The 14416-nt window shown below is 44.5% G+C and overlaps 1 pseudogene; it reads right to left on the bottom strand.

The window, feature by feature from the left end:
* Positions 1–250: 250 nt before the first annotated feature.
* LOC144709059 (secreted RxLR effector protein 161-like) lies at positions 251–994 on the bottom strand (annotated as a pseudogene).
* Between the last annotated feature and the right edge of the window lie 13422 nt (positions 995–14416).

The raw sequence follows: 14416 nt of genomic DNA, 5'->3' as shown, positions 1-14416 counted from the left end.
ATCCATACGAATTTCAAAACAAATTCATAAGAATATCATATAACATATATAAGTTTTTCAAACACAGTTTATGCTCAGTTCAAAATCATAAAGAATTTAGTAAATCCCAAAACACGAAGGAAATCTGTATCAAATAGACCAATATGGTTGTGTTATCATCATTTCCCCTTTCTCCAAAAGTTCATTAGATGTTTAGAAAACACCTTCACCTCTGTTGACTAGTCCATTTCTCATATGTCATTCAGCTTCATTATTCCTTGATCAGCTCCTTTATATCACTATATTTGATCATTCCTAACTCTCTTACTAAAGTATTAAACCTTTCTCCTAATAGTGGTTTTGTAAATATATCAGCTATTTGTCTTGAAGTTTCTATAAACTTCAGTTCAATATCTCCTTTTGATATGTGATCTCTAATGAAGTGATGTTTCACTTCTATGTGTTTTGTTCTGGAATGAACAATTGGATTTTTAGCTATGTTTATGGCACTTGTGTTATCACATAGCACAGGGATTTTAGATGTTTTAATCCCATAATCTTCTAATTGATTCTTAATCCAAAGAATCTAAGCCACACATGCTCCACTAGACATGTATTCTGCCTCTGCTGTTGACAATGCAATCAAATTTTGTTTCTTTGAGCTCCATGATACTAGTGATCCCCCGATGAAGATACATGCTCCACTTGTGCTCTTCCTCTCAATTTGACATCCTGCAAAGTCAGCATCGCAATATCCCATAGGACTCATATCATGTTTTCTCGGATACCATAGCCCTAAACATGTGGTTCCTATAATATATCTAAAAATCCTTTTTACAGCTTTTAAGTGTGATTCCTTTGGATTGCTTTGGAATCTTGCACATAAACATACACTCAATAATATATCAGGTTTACTGGCTGTAAGATATAACAGTGATCCTATCATTCCTCTATACATCCTTTGATCCACTGATTTTCCTGCCTCATCTAAATCTAATTTAACTCCACCGCCCATTGGAGTTGGTTTTGCTTTCAAGTCCTTGAACTTGAATTTATTTATGATATCCTTTGAGTATTTTTCTTGCGAGATAAACAATCCTTTATCCGATTGTTTTACCTGTAATCCAAGAAAATACGTTAATTCTCCCATTAAGCTCATTTCAAATTCACTTTGCATGAGCATTGCAAACTCATCACATAAGGATTTATTGGTAGATCCAAATATGATATCGTCTACATATACTTGTACGACTATCATATTTCTATTTACTCCTTTTATGAATAGAGTAGTGTCCGCACAACCTCTTTTATATCTATGATAAATCAGAAAACTGCTCAGTTTTTCATACCAAGCTCTTGGAGTTTGTTTGAGTCCATATAGTGCCTTATGTAACTTGTAAACCCATTTAGGGTTTTCATAATCCTCAAATCCTGGAGGTTGTTCAACATATACTTCCTCTTTAATTGTTCCATTAAGAAAAGCACTTTTCACATCCATTTGGTACAACTTAAATCCTTAAGCACATGCAAAAGATAACAATAATCGTATTGCATTTAATCGAGCTACAGGGGCATATGTTTCTTCATAATCTATTCCTTCTTCTTGAACATATCCTTGAGTAACAAGACGTGCTTTGTTTCGAATGATATTTCCATTCTCATCTAACTTGTTTTTGAATATCCACTTTGTACCAATGATGTTATGCCCATCTGGTCTAGGAACTAATGTCCATACTTTGCTTTTACTGAATTGATTAAGTTCTTTATGCATAGAATTAATACATTCAGCATCATTTAATGCTTCATGAAGCTTCTTTGGTTCGAATTGTGATGTAAATGCAATATGCATATTTCCACTAATTTGAGACTTAGTTCTAACTCCATCATCCACGTTCCCTAAAATATTCTTTGTAGGATGATGTCGTATAATTTTCATAGGTCTAGGTAGTGACTCATTTGGTGTGGTCACACTTTCAGTTGAGTGATGTTCTTCTTCATCATCACTCTTATTTTCTTCTTCTTCACTGAAGTCCAATATAGGTTTTCCCAAATGATTAACCATTGTCTCATGTCTCACCAACTTCCTTTCCAAAAATCTAACATGAATAGCTTCTTCCACTATTAGAGTTTTCTTATTGAAAACCCTGTATGCCCTAGATGTTTGAGAGTAACCTAATAGTATTCCTTCATCACTTCTAGAATCAAATTTCCCTAACTGGACTTTAACATTTATGTATATAACATTTGCATCCAAATGTTCTGAAATATCCTATGTTAGGAACTTTCCTTTTGAGAAGTTCATAAGGTGTTTTGTTAAATGTTGATCGTACAAGTGTACGATTTCCTATATAACATGCGGTGTTTACCGCTTCAGCCCAGAAGTAATTTGGAACTTCAGCATCACTCATCATGGCTCTTGTCATGTTGATCAATGTTCGATTCTTCCTTTCTGCTACGCCATTTTGCTGCGGTGTTCTAGGTGTGGAAAACTGATGGTTTATTCCTAGTTCTTCACAGAGTTCATTGAACTCTTTGTTCTCAAACTCTCGTTCGTGATCTGAACGTATATACTTTATACTATTTTCTAGTTCATTCTGGATCTTTTTAACAAAGATCTTAAATTTTTCTGCCGCTTCACTTTTACGAGCTAAAAGATATACCCAAGTAAATCTACTATAGTCATCCACGATGACAAAACAATATAGTTTTCCACCTAAACTAGGAACCGAGTTTGGACCAAATAGATCCATGTGAAGTAATTCTAAAGGTCTATTTGTCGAGGCTTCATTCTTAGATTTGAAACTCACTTTTACTTGTTTTGACTTAATACAAGTCTCACAAGTATCATGTGGTTTCCCTAAATCTATAGGTAGTCCTCTTACTAAACTATTAATCCTAAGCTTACTTAAGTTCTTAAAACTTAAGCGACCTAGTCTTCTATGCCATAATTCTGCTTCTTTTTCATTATAGTTTGCTACTAAACACACTTTAGATTTTCTTACTTCATTAAGATCTACCTCATATATATTTCCTCTCCTAAACCCTGAAAATAGTAATTGATTAGTGATTTCATCAAATACTTCACAACCATCTCAATGAAATTTCACTATCATTTCATTATCACATAACTGACTAATGCTGATCAAGTTATGATGTAAGCCTTCCACGAACCATATGTTTCGAATGGGGACATCATTCCCAACTGATAATTCTCCAACTGCTTTGATAGTACCTGTACTATCATCTCCAAATGTAACATTTCCACCATCAGTTTCTACTAATACCAAGAACAATGACTCCTAATGTTTCTAACTCTACTATATCTAGCTGTTACTCTAGGTAAAGTGAAGTGATTTGTATCAAACCATTCACCAAAATATGGAGTAATATGATCATATCTGAATTCATCACAATGGTGATACTTTCTGATATTATCATTTAATCCATAATCCTGATAATCTCCAATTTGATTTATATGATCAACAAATGTTGATCCATCATTGGGATTTACTGAATGCGAATATCTATATCTTCTGTTTTGCTTCATCACACCATCTAGTTCATATTTTGCATTCATTCTCTTTCCTACGTATTCATCCAGCTTGTTTTCTACAATGATATCTACAAACTTTTCTTTCTCTTTCACATGATAACTATGTGAGTATTTATATCTCCCATCTCTTCTAAGTTTTTCATCCATTTCATACTCCCTGTTTAATTTTTCTAACCTATGTATCTCCTTCTCTTCATTGTCATTTTTCTTCTCAAACAATTTTTGAAACTGTGTTCCTTCATATCCTATTCCAGCTTTTGATGGAACCCTCTGTGATTTAAGAATCATATTGAAAGCTTTTTGACTTCCAATGAGCTTCTCATATTTTTCTTTTAACATTGCATTCTCCCTTTCAATTGCTCCAAAATCGATTCTAGTCTTATTTTCATCTAATGCTATTGATAGTTTCAACCTTAAACTACCAATTTCTTCTCTGATAGATGCATTTTCATCCATTAATGCCTGCATCTCTTCATTATCTTTCTCAGATTCCTCCTTTACTTGTTGGACATTCTCCAACTCGTCCTTTAATAATTTAACATGAGTATTTAATCTAATAATCTCACCCTTGTACATTTTATTCTTCTTCTTCAAATACTTCATTTTTTCTAGCATGTCAAACATTAATTCTTTCTCTTTTTCAGATCTGTATTCATCATCTGAAGATGTACCTGATCTAGATCTTGCCATTATGAAGATATTCTCCTTTCCTCCGTCACTCTCCGAAGCACTTGTTTCTTCGTTATCTGACTCACTCCATGTTCTTCTCAAACTTCTTCTTCTTTCCTTTGTTGATCTTCTTTTCTCCATCCTTTCTATTTGGACATTCATCCCTGAAATGTCCAGGTTTCTTGCATTCATAACACACCTTAGATTCCCTAGTTCTATTCCTGTGTTTCCTTATGAGACGTGCAATACGTCTTGATATCAATGCTATTTCCTCTTCATCAGAGGAAACCTCTTCGGCCTTGAAACCTTTATGAGATTCTTTTAATAATACGAATTTCTCCAAATTTTTCCATAACTTTTCAAACTTGTCATCCTTGGAGATGCTACTATCTGCACTAAGTGCAATTGATCCTCTTATAGAAGATAATTCACCATTTCTTCTTGACTCATTCATTTCATAGGTCAATAGTGATCCTACTATCTCTGATGTAGGTACACAACTTAGATCCTTTGCCTCCTTAATTACTGTGATCTTCATTTTCCACCAGCTACTAAGAGAGTTCAACAACTTTCTATTCAACTCCAATGTTGAATAGTGTTTGTTCATTTCTTTCAATGCATTTACTAGTGCATTGAATCTTCCAACTAAGTCCTTTAGGCTTTCTCCATCTTTTTGCCTAAACATCTCAAAATCATTCCCTAATATACCCATTTGGGTATCCCTAACTTGTGATGTACCTTCATGAGTTACTCTAAGAGTATCCCATATTTCCTTAGCAGTTTCACAACTGGACACTTGATAAAATAAATTTGAGCTGATGGTTCCAAACAATAGGTTTTTGGCCAATGCATTATATTCCATTTCATCATCACTAAATTTGTCAAATGGTTTATCTACCCCTTTAGTCGTCATCCTCTATACTGCAAGCTTCTTTCCTATAGCATAGGATTCTATTATAACCTTCCAAATGGCATAGTTAGTGCCATCTAAGGTGGCTGGGAAGAGGGGATAGTGATCCTTTCCCATAGACATAGATCGACTTGCCAGCTAGTTATAGCTGATAATGCAAGTCCTGCTTTGATATCAATGTTGCACTAAGAGGGGGTGAATTAGTTCTACTTCTTTTATTTATATAGATTCCTTCTTTAACTCCCTCTTACTTCACTCAAGGGACAATAAATTTTTACCCTGCTTTGGGGCACTAATGTGCCCTTACTGCAGCCGCACCTCGCCCGAGGAGTCGCCCGAGGAGTCGCCCTGACTCCACTAATCACTTTGGCAAATGCAAAGTGAAAAACACTGTTCGCGATGTACAATCGCTCGCACTGATCTCAAGTAATCACACACTAAAAACACTTGCTCGGTGCCGACATCTTCCTCGACCTCAATCGAGTGCCTTCTCAGCTTCCAGAAATATTCTGAGCCTCTCCTCAGTCCACTCAGTGCTGACGAAGTCCTCACGTCTCAGGCCACCATCCCGTGTTCAAGTGGATGTGATCTTTCTCCTGTTAGTGCACTTCCCTAAAAAGTAATATAATGATAATATCTTTGTTGACCTTAAGTCAACTTTTCTCCTAACCCTTGTTTTCTCCTAAATTCTGTTTTTCAACTTTCAAGTCACAAATCGTGTATCAAATGTCAATTGATGTCAACTACCAATGGATATGATCAAATGCAGTCAAAATCTAAACTTATATCAACTGGTAATAATTCTTCTCAATTGTAATAAGATAGTCCAATGAGATCAATTGATGTTTACTAATATCAGAAATATTCAAAGTAGACAATCAGATCAATCAATATTAAAGATCAATTGTCTTAACTCAAGTTAAATGTGATTTAACAAATATCAATTCAGATAAAGTAAATATAGTCAGTCTGATATCAAGAAATAAAGAAATTGGTATCAAGAACCTTCAACAAGATATGGAACAATCTAACCCGGATTTTCTTGAAGAATCAGTAATCACAAACATGCAGATGATGACGTCCACCAGTCTTGAATTTCCTCACCACCAGCCAGAACTTTCAAGAACTTTTAGTTGAGAGAGAGAGAGAGAGATCACTATTTTTCAAGAGAAAAGAGAGAATGAGCACCGAAAAGAATACCTTAGAAAAAGGCTACATTGGATATTTTTAGCCTTCAACTGTTATTGGGCCCAATTTTCCTTGTAGTATTGGGCTTCTACCTTAATTATAAACTTATTATCCCTAATATACTCCGTCACATATTTATCTAATAAATGTCTATATATTTCTACTATATTCAACTACTTAATTAATTTCATTAAAAATCTATTATATTAAATCATCAAAATCCTTTTTCTAATAGATGTTGCCGACGTCGCGTTTCAGCGACGGCCAGTAGAACTGGTACTCTACAGAGGATATAATCTTGTCGCTTCCAAAGTGTCCGCTAAGACCACCGGCATGACATTCCCACGTAAGGAAGTCGCGGAATGACGTGCGGGGCACGCAGAGCCTGTTCTGGTAGAATAGGTAATCGTCCGTGATGACGTAATCTTGGTACTCGCGGGACGGTCCCTGTCGAACTCGTGCGATGATCGACCCGAAGTTGGGGCAGCTATCGTAACCCTCCATGATGGTCTCGAAGTCAAGAACCTTCACCCTCATGATGTTGGGCACGTGTGCTCGTCGACTAAGTGCATCAGCGACGACGTTGTCCTTGCCCTTCTTGTGCTTGATGACGAAGGAGTAATCCTGTAGGTACTCGATCCAACGCGCGTGTCGGTCGCTCAACTTCTGTTGGGAATGTAGGTACTTGAGCGCCTCGTGATCCGAAAATAGCACGGACTCCTTCGAGAGGAGGTAGTGTCGCCAGTGACGTAGTGCCTGAACGACGGCGTAGAACTCCTTGTCGTACGTCTAATAGCGTAGTCTCACATCGTTCAGCTTTTCTCTAAAGAACTCAACGGGGTGACCCTCCTGGCTGAGGACACCACCAATCCCGACGCCCGAGGCGTCGCAGGTAACCTCGAACACCTTCCCGAAGTCCGGTAGGCAGAGGACAGGCGCCTGCGTCATCAAGAGCTTGACGTGCTAGAAAGCTCGCTCGGCGGCGGGGGTCCACGTGAACGGCTCCACCTTGAGGCAGTCAGTGATAGGGGCCGTGACAAAACTGAAGTTCTGCACAAAACATCGATAGAAGGTGGCGAGGCCGATAAAGCTCCAGACGTCGTGAAGATTGGCCGGTGACGGCCATGAAGTGATGGCCTGGACCTTGTCTGGGTCCGCGGTAACGCCCTAGGCGGATACGATTAACCCAAGGAAGCCTACTTCCGATGTAAGGAAGCTACACTTCTTCGGGTGAGACATTCCTCATTCTCTTCTCTCTTTACACATAGTTAGATAGTAGCCTCATCACACGTGATTCCTTGATACACAATTGATATTCTGTGTTTACTTGAGAAGTGAATAGTGACTATTTTTACTCTTAGGAGGGAGGAAACTTAGTGGGGACCGTCATGTGTGAGTGAGTGATGTGAGAAAGTGAGGGAAAGCATTACCTAGATTATAGTATCATACCCGACGAGAAGTAGGCTTCACTCCTCATGACCACCAGCTCTTTCCAAAACCACAAGGAAGTCTCTCATACGCATTCTAGCATTACATGGGTATAATCGTACTTAGAGGTGTAATTGATATAACAATCACTTCAAGCTCATGTTGCTAAGACTATAAGGTGAATGTATCTACCAAGAGATTTTAAATGCCATTGCTAAGGGGCTAGCAATGATTTAACTTGGGGGGTCTGATAACATGCATTTTTAGTGCCTTATATTATTATATTTATGCGGCTTTATGCATTAAATTACTCATATTTGCATGTTATCAAGCTTAAAATGATTAAATCTATTTTTAGAACAAATTTCTGAATTTTTTATATTTTAGGATTTTTCTAATAGTATATTCTAAAAGAATATAATTTTTTGAGAAAGAATATGATTTTTCTGGAAGTTTTGGATATTAAATTTGGAAAGATATGATTTTTTTTATTCAAAAAATATATTTATACGTATTTTTTGGGCTTTTATTTGATTTAATATGAAATTTTTTAAGTATTTTGTTTTTTTATGGCATAGTGTGACGTGGCGTGCGGATGCGCCGCCACATCAGCATTGAGAAAGAGATTTTTTCTTTGTTTTTTGTCCTTTTGACATGTACATGTGGCACGGAATATGAAAAGTCACGGAATACGAAAAGCCATGGAATATGAAAAGCCACGGAATACGAAAAGCCACAGAATACCAAGTGCTTTGACTTCTTAACAGGCACAAACTGATGACATTGATGAGGAGTGAGAAGAAATTAAAGGCTAGGATTGCTTCAACTTCCAACGGCCATAACTTTTCATCTTCCCCTCCTCTTTCTATCCATACCCTCTAATCTATAACTAGAGGCCTGGATCATTGTAAAAACCATCTTGAACTTGCTTCCCACTTTTGTGGGCTGATTGAAAGAGAGTGAGTTTTGAGATCCATCAAGAGTGTTCTTGAAATGTCTTGGGTGTGTGGGAAGAGACAAAAGAGAAGAGGGGGAGCTTACCGGCACTCGCAAATCGCCGTGATCCTGGCGGAACGTAAGGATCTAAGGTAAGTGTCTTCGCCTTACGTTGTTTCTCTCCCAACATCATCGTTATCATAGTTATAGTTTTGTTTTATCAACGTTTCATTTATCACTTCACTTACTTGCGTCCCCACTCTCTCATCTCTCCATCCTTGCCATCGTACCATTCCATATCCAACCACTATCCTCGTTCATACCATAGTTCATTATCGTGCCCGTCACAATCACTTACTCTTTTATTTAAGTTAAATTAACATATAAATTAAGTACTTCTTAATCGATATCACTCGCTCATATCCTTGAATTGTGTTTTTTGTCGATCGCTCATTGATCATCACTAGTTTAAGAAAGTAATTCCTTAATCATCGTTCCCTGTGGAGACGATCCGTACTCATCACTAACTACGTATTTTCAAGTACGGTCAAATATATTTTATTGAATAATCTCAATCACCAACGACGAATTTTAACCCTAAAATTGAGATTATCAGTAGGCGCTCACCTTCAACGGGACGCGGCACTGGCTCTTCACCGGGAATGATGAAGCGTCGATCCACGACACATCGTAAGGAGTTGGGTGGGGTATCGGGGTCAACGGGAGGCGGAGAATCATGGCATCAGATATGGCATTGATGCAGCTGCCGCTGACGACGATCAATTTACACATCTTGTCGTTGATCTTGACATAGGTGTAAAAGATCGAGGTGCGGAGTGAAGCGTCCGCCATAGGGTTTGGCCGGGGCGTCACGAGGACGGTGCGAATAGGGGGTGTGACTCATGGTGGTGGTCGCGTCCTGCTAGCACTAGACTGGTCAACGGCTATGCTGGCTAGCGATCGACCCGTAACTCGTGGCGCCGGTGTCGGGAAAGTGCGAGGAACCGTGATCTGGATGTAACCGATCTGTCCATCGGGTTCCTTGTACTCGATGGCGAACTCCTTGTTTACGTGATAGTGGTCGTCCAAAGTCTCGTCCATGTCCTCCGTGTAGCCGGGATCAGCGTCCCCCATGTCGATCAGTAGCGCGGACGATGGGCACTGACTAGCCTTGTGCCCCTTTCCATGGCACTTGAAGCACGTGAGGTGCGACTGACTGATGGTGATGCTCCGGGTCTGAGTATCGGTCGTGACGACCCAAGCAGGTGGGTTGGAACCCACAGAAGTGGCGGGGGTGGTTCCTTGCCCCTCGGCAATCGGTGTGGCCCGTACGATCGTAGGCGTAGTCGTCCACGTAGGGACGGGTCGGATAGGTGTGGCTCGGGGCGTAGTGGTCGTGCTGGCAGGGGTCACCTCATCACTTGGAGGCTCCATGTGCTCGACTAGGTGGTACGCCTCATCCACCTCGGCCGGATTGCACTTGAGAACCTCATTGCGCTGGGCTGTCCAAAGCCCGTGGACGAACAGTCCGATGACGACTCGTGGGTCCTCCATGACACCGCATATGGCACTCCTCGAAGGCCTCGATATATTCCGTCACAGAGAGTCAACCTTGGTTAAGGTCAAGCCATGTGAGGAACAATGACATCTGATACTGACGAGGTACATACTTGCTCCGTAGCTTCTGTGCCATGTCGACCCTAGATGTGATGGGTCGTCGTCGTCGTTCGGCGGCGACGCGTTCATTCTCCCAAAATATCTTGGCCTGTCCGCCAAGTCTCGTTTCCGCGTACTCTAAATATAGGTCGTCATCCATGCGGTACCACCGAAAGTAGGAGTTCATATTCGACTCCTAGTTGATGAACTCCTTGGGTGTCCATGAACCCTCGAAGACGGTGACGTCAGCACGCACGCTCCTCTGAATGCGAGCGCGGTGCTCCTCCCATCGTCGCTCCTCGTCATCCTCCTCTGGATGCGGGTCGACGCGTCATCGATGTGGGGTCAGCTCGCGGGCACGACCGTCCCGAGGGCGGGGACTACCGTCGCGAGGGGCGTGTACCTCAGGCATCGCGCATGGTGGGTGACGTGGGACAAGGTCATCCCGCTCGTTCCGGCGGTGTGGTGGCCGGTAGAGGTTGTCACGGCGGGCAGGTAGGTCTGCTACCTGCGGGTGATCGCGAGGCCAGACGGGTTCGTCTCGGCGCGCCGGATGGTTGGCGTCCAGGTTGCGATCGCAGCGGCGGACGTAGTAGTCCGCTCGGGCCTGATGGTCGGCCAAGTACTCGCGGGCGTAGTCGTTCCACGGAGGGGGTCTATCCCTGGCGCGAGCGTCATATGCGTCGCGCCACAGGTCTCGGTCTAGACGACTGGGGTGGGGGACGTCATCGTAACGTCCGTCATAGGCCTCATATGCGTCTTCAATGTCATCGTAGGGGCTCCTCCGTCATGGCGCGTATCGGTCGACCCATGCCGGGTCGTGTCGTGGTCCTCGCACGGGAAATGCCAGTCCCGGTCCGCGCACACCGGATCGGGGGCACTCGAGCATCCGCTCCATGCGCTCCATCCGGGCGGCCATGGCACGAAAGTACGCCCGTTCGTCTTCCTGCGGGTCTTCCTCGAGTGGAGGCTGGCAATGTGCTCCTCGTCCGCGGGGGTCGGCGCTCCAGGGGGCGTCTTCGAATTCTGGCGACTTCCCATGCGGTCGACGGCGTATGACCGCATCTTCATCGTAATCGCTAGGGGGAGACTCGCCACGAGGGGGTGGTGAGCCACGCGGGGAGCTCCATAATCCACGAGACGTGATAGTGGGGTCTTGTGGATTGGACGATTCGGGGATACCCATAATGGTGGGTGTCGTCCGCGCGGGCTCGATAGGCGGCGGTATCGGGCCGGCTATCGGTGATGCGGGACGATGCTCCGAGAGGGCAGTAGCGAGCCCTCTCTCATCGGGCGACGGTTCGAACCGTCGCGGGGAGGTAGAACCTCCGCGTTGAGCTCTCCGGCTCGATCGCGTCTCTATGGCCATCCCTAGGGTATCCTAGATGCGTTTCGAAATCGATGAGATGCAATGCATGCAGATGTAACTAGTGATGCGGAATGCGGCGTCAAAGACGCGCTGTGAGCAACCACAACCTGGCTCTGATACCAAGATGATGCAGGACAACGTCCGTGACATGGTCCTGCCGTCACCGAGGGTTCGTACTCGGTGACGAAGGCACGTCGGTGCATGACGAAGCTGGGGTGCGTCGGGCACGGGGGTCCTACGGAGACAGCTACGATGAGATGCGCCGGGATGTGGTGTAGTACTTGCAGCTGCCGACGTACAAGGGGGGGCCGACAACGGGGGTCGACGGGGTCGTCCAGTGACGGGAGGGGGGCTTCCTGACCCTCGTCTGGAGGAACCAGGTCGCTACGGCGCCGAACGGGAATTACCTCGCTGGCACGTGACGGGCAAACCCGACCCGCAATGAACCGGGAGAGACGCTCAAGTCGTCGAGGGTATTCACTCACCTATCTCCCTCACCTATGCCTAACTCGAGTGCGGTGGAGGCAATAGAAAGTATACGGAAAGAAATAAATGACGGGGTCAATGGCGTACCTCGGCGTCGACGGAGGGTCGTGTTCGCAAGCAGAAATCCACGTGAAATGATAACTGAACTGAAGGGGCGAGCGTCGGCTGTGAGACCCGGGACACGACGCACGCCGTCGTGGAGCACGGTCAACGGGAGGCACCAGCACAGGGCCGGGGAGAGGCACGTAGCCCACCAGAGAGTAGCTGAACTGGCGTGGGGCACAATTGGCGGGAGGTACCGGCGCGGGGCACCGGGAAGGGTTGCGCAGCTCGTCCAAGTGCAACTGACAGTGCACCAGAGGCGCCTGCCCCGCCGACAGGTGAGGAAGTAGTCGAAGACTTGTCCCGAACACGTGGGGCGCCGGTCAGCAGTGGCTAGCCCAGTAGGATGACTGTCGCACATGCGCGGTGCAAGTCCGCGATGGTGGGGTGTGGCGGAGCGTCGAGATCGGTGGGCCGGACCCGGGGCACAGCCGGTCAAGTCCGCCTTCGGAAGTCATAGTCCAAGAACGTGGATTCTGACGGTCGGGCTCTGCAGGATTGACTGAAGGACAATGGGAAGTCCACCCGGCGAGCAACCGGCAGCGATCGCGGGTGGGAGAACGTGGTCGCGATGCTGGTCGCGTGGACGACAACGCCTTGAAGGACGTGGTGCAAGTCCGGTTGCCGCTGTCGATGAAAACGCCACGCTCGGGAACTTTTGACGGTGCAGATCCAAGCAGCCGGGACCCCCACAACAGGGCTTCTGGCAGCGTGGAGGTGGGAGCGTACCGCGTGGGCTGCGGGCGGTGCAACTACGCGCGTGAGGCGGCCTGCTCGCTGCCGCGCGGGAGCGCAGGAAGGGAGGACGGGTCGTGCGAGGTGGGGTGTGGCAGCACGACCTAGATCCGGTATTCCTTCCTCCTTCCTCCGTTAACTTCCCTCCGTCGTCCAAGCTTCTTCTTCTTCCTGGGATGAACCCTAACTTCTGCAGAGAATGAGAGAGCAAGCTTCCAACCCAACGAGGGGAAAATACTTTTTTTCAAAACAACGTCGAAGTGTTTTTAGGGCAACTCTCTTCCCTTATATAGGGGGGGAAGAGGGTTGGCCCATTAAGCACAAAACAAAAATTAAAATGAAGAAATCTAAAGCAGGTAAGCCTAGGACTTCTAAGAGACAAAAACGACTCAGGGAACCCAGGAGCGATAACGGGGGGGGGGGGGGATCCTTATAGGGTGAACCTCCCTCCCTTACACTAGACAGTGATCAGTTGGGGAAAACGACGAACGGCGAAAACTATGACAAACAACGAGTAAACAAAAGACATAAAGATCCGAAACGGCGTCCATTACCCGGAATACTTGAATCCGGGCGTACGTACCGACGCCTGGGCTTGCTGGGCGGGCTGAACGCCAACGGTTGGAGCTGTCGGTGGTGGCGGCATCGTCTCTGAGAATGAGTTCGGTGCGGGAGCAAGAGCCGTCGGCGGCGACGGTGACGATTCTGCTGGCGTGTCCGGGGCCGTGCCATCAAGTTCCAACCTAGACCTCAGCAAACTTACCAGGTTCCATCTCAAACGCAACCAGATTTTTCTGCATTAACCCCGGTTATTTCAGACATGATAGAGGAGCAGAATCAGAAATTGAGAGCGGAGATGGAGATGCGAATGCAGGTGATGATGGAGTTCCAAACAAGGCAAATGCTGGAGTCACAAGAACAAATGAGAAAACTGCTGGAGTGCCTAAAGCCTGGAACTGCTGAACCTCAAGGTACACATTTAGAACCTAACTGTCAATCTAATAGATTCCCGACTCAACCCATGATAAATCCATGCAACTTACTTCACGTACAGCATTCTATTCATGAAGAGATAAATGAGGAAGATCCTGAAGTTCTAACAATCTCAAAATTGAGAAGTGGGAAAGAACTTCAGGATCCTTATCATAATTCTGTAGAGAATTCTGTAGAGAATTCAAGAAAGGAAAACAAGCAAAGTAGGGAAGAAGGGGAACCTTCCTATGTGAAGGAGCCTCTACCTTCCACCCATGCTCAAGACATTCTGATGCCGGACGTCGTCTCAACGGCGTCCGACCGTCACCGAAGGAAGGAACTCGGTGTCGTATCGCTAACTAATCGGGTTACGTCCACGACGTCAACCGATGGATATGCGGAGAACAGAAATACATGTATGACGATAACGACG

Source organism: Wolffia australiana, chromosome 11 (genome assembly GCF_029677425.1).
Source record: "Wolffia australiana isolate 7733 chromosome 11, ASM2967742v1".
Taxonomy (NCBI): domain Eukaryota; kingdom Viridiplantae; phylum Streptophyta; class Magnoliopsida; order Alismatales; family Araceae; genus Wolffia; species Wolffia australiana.
The sequence above is the reverse complement of the archived record's forward strand: the minus strand, read 5'-3'. Positions and strand labels throughout refer to the sequence as shown.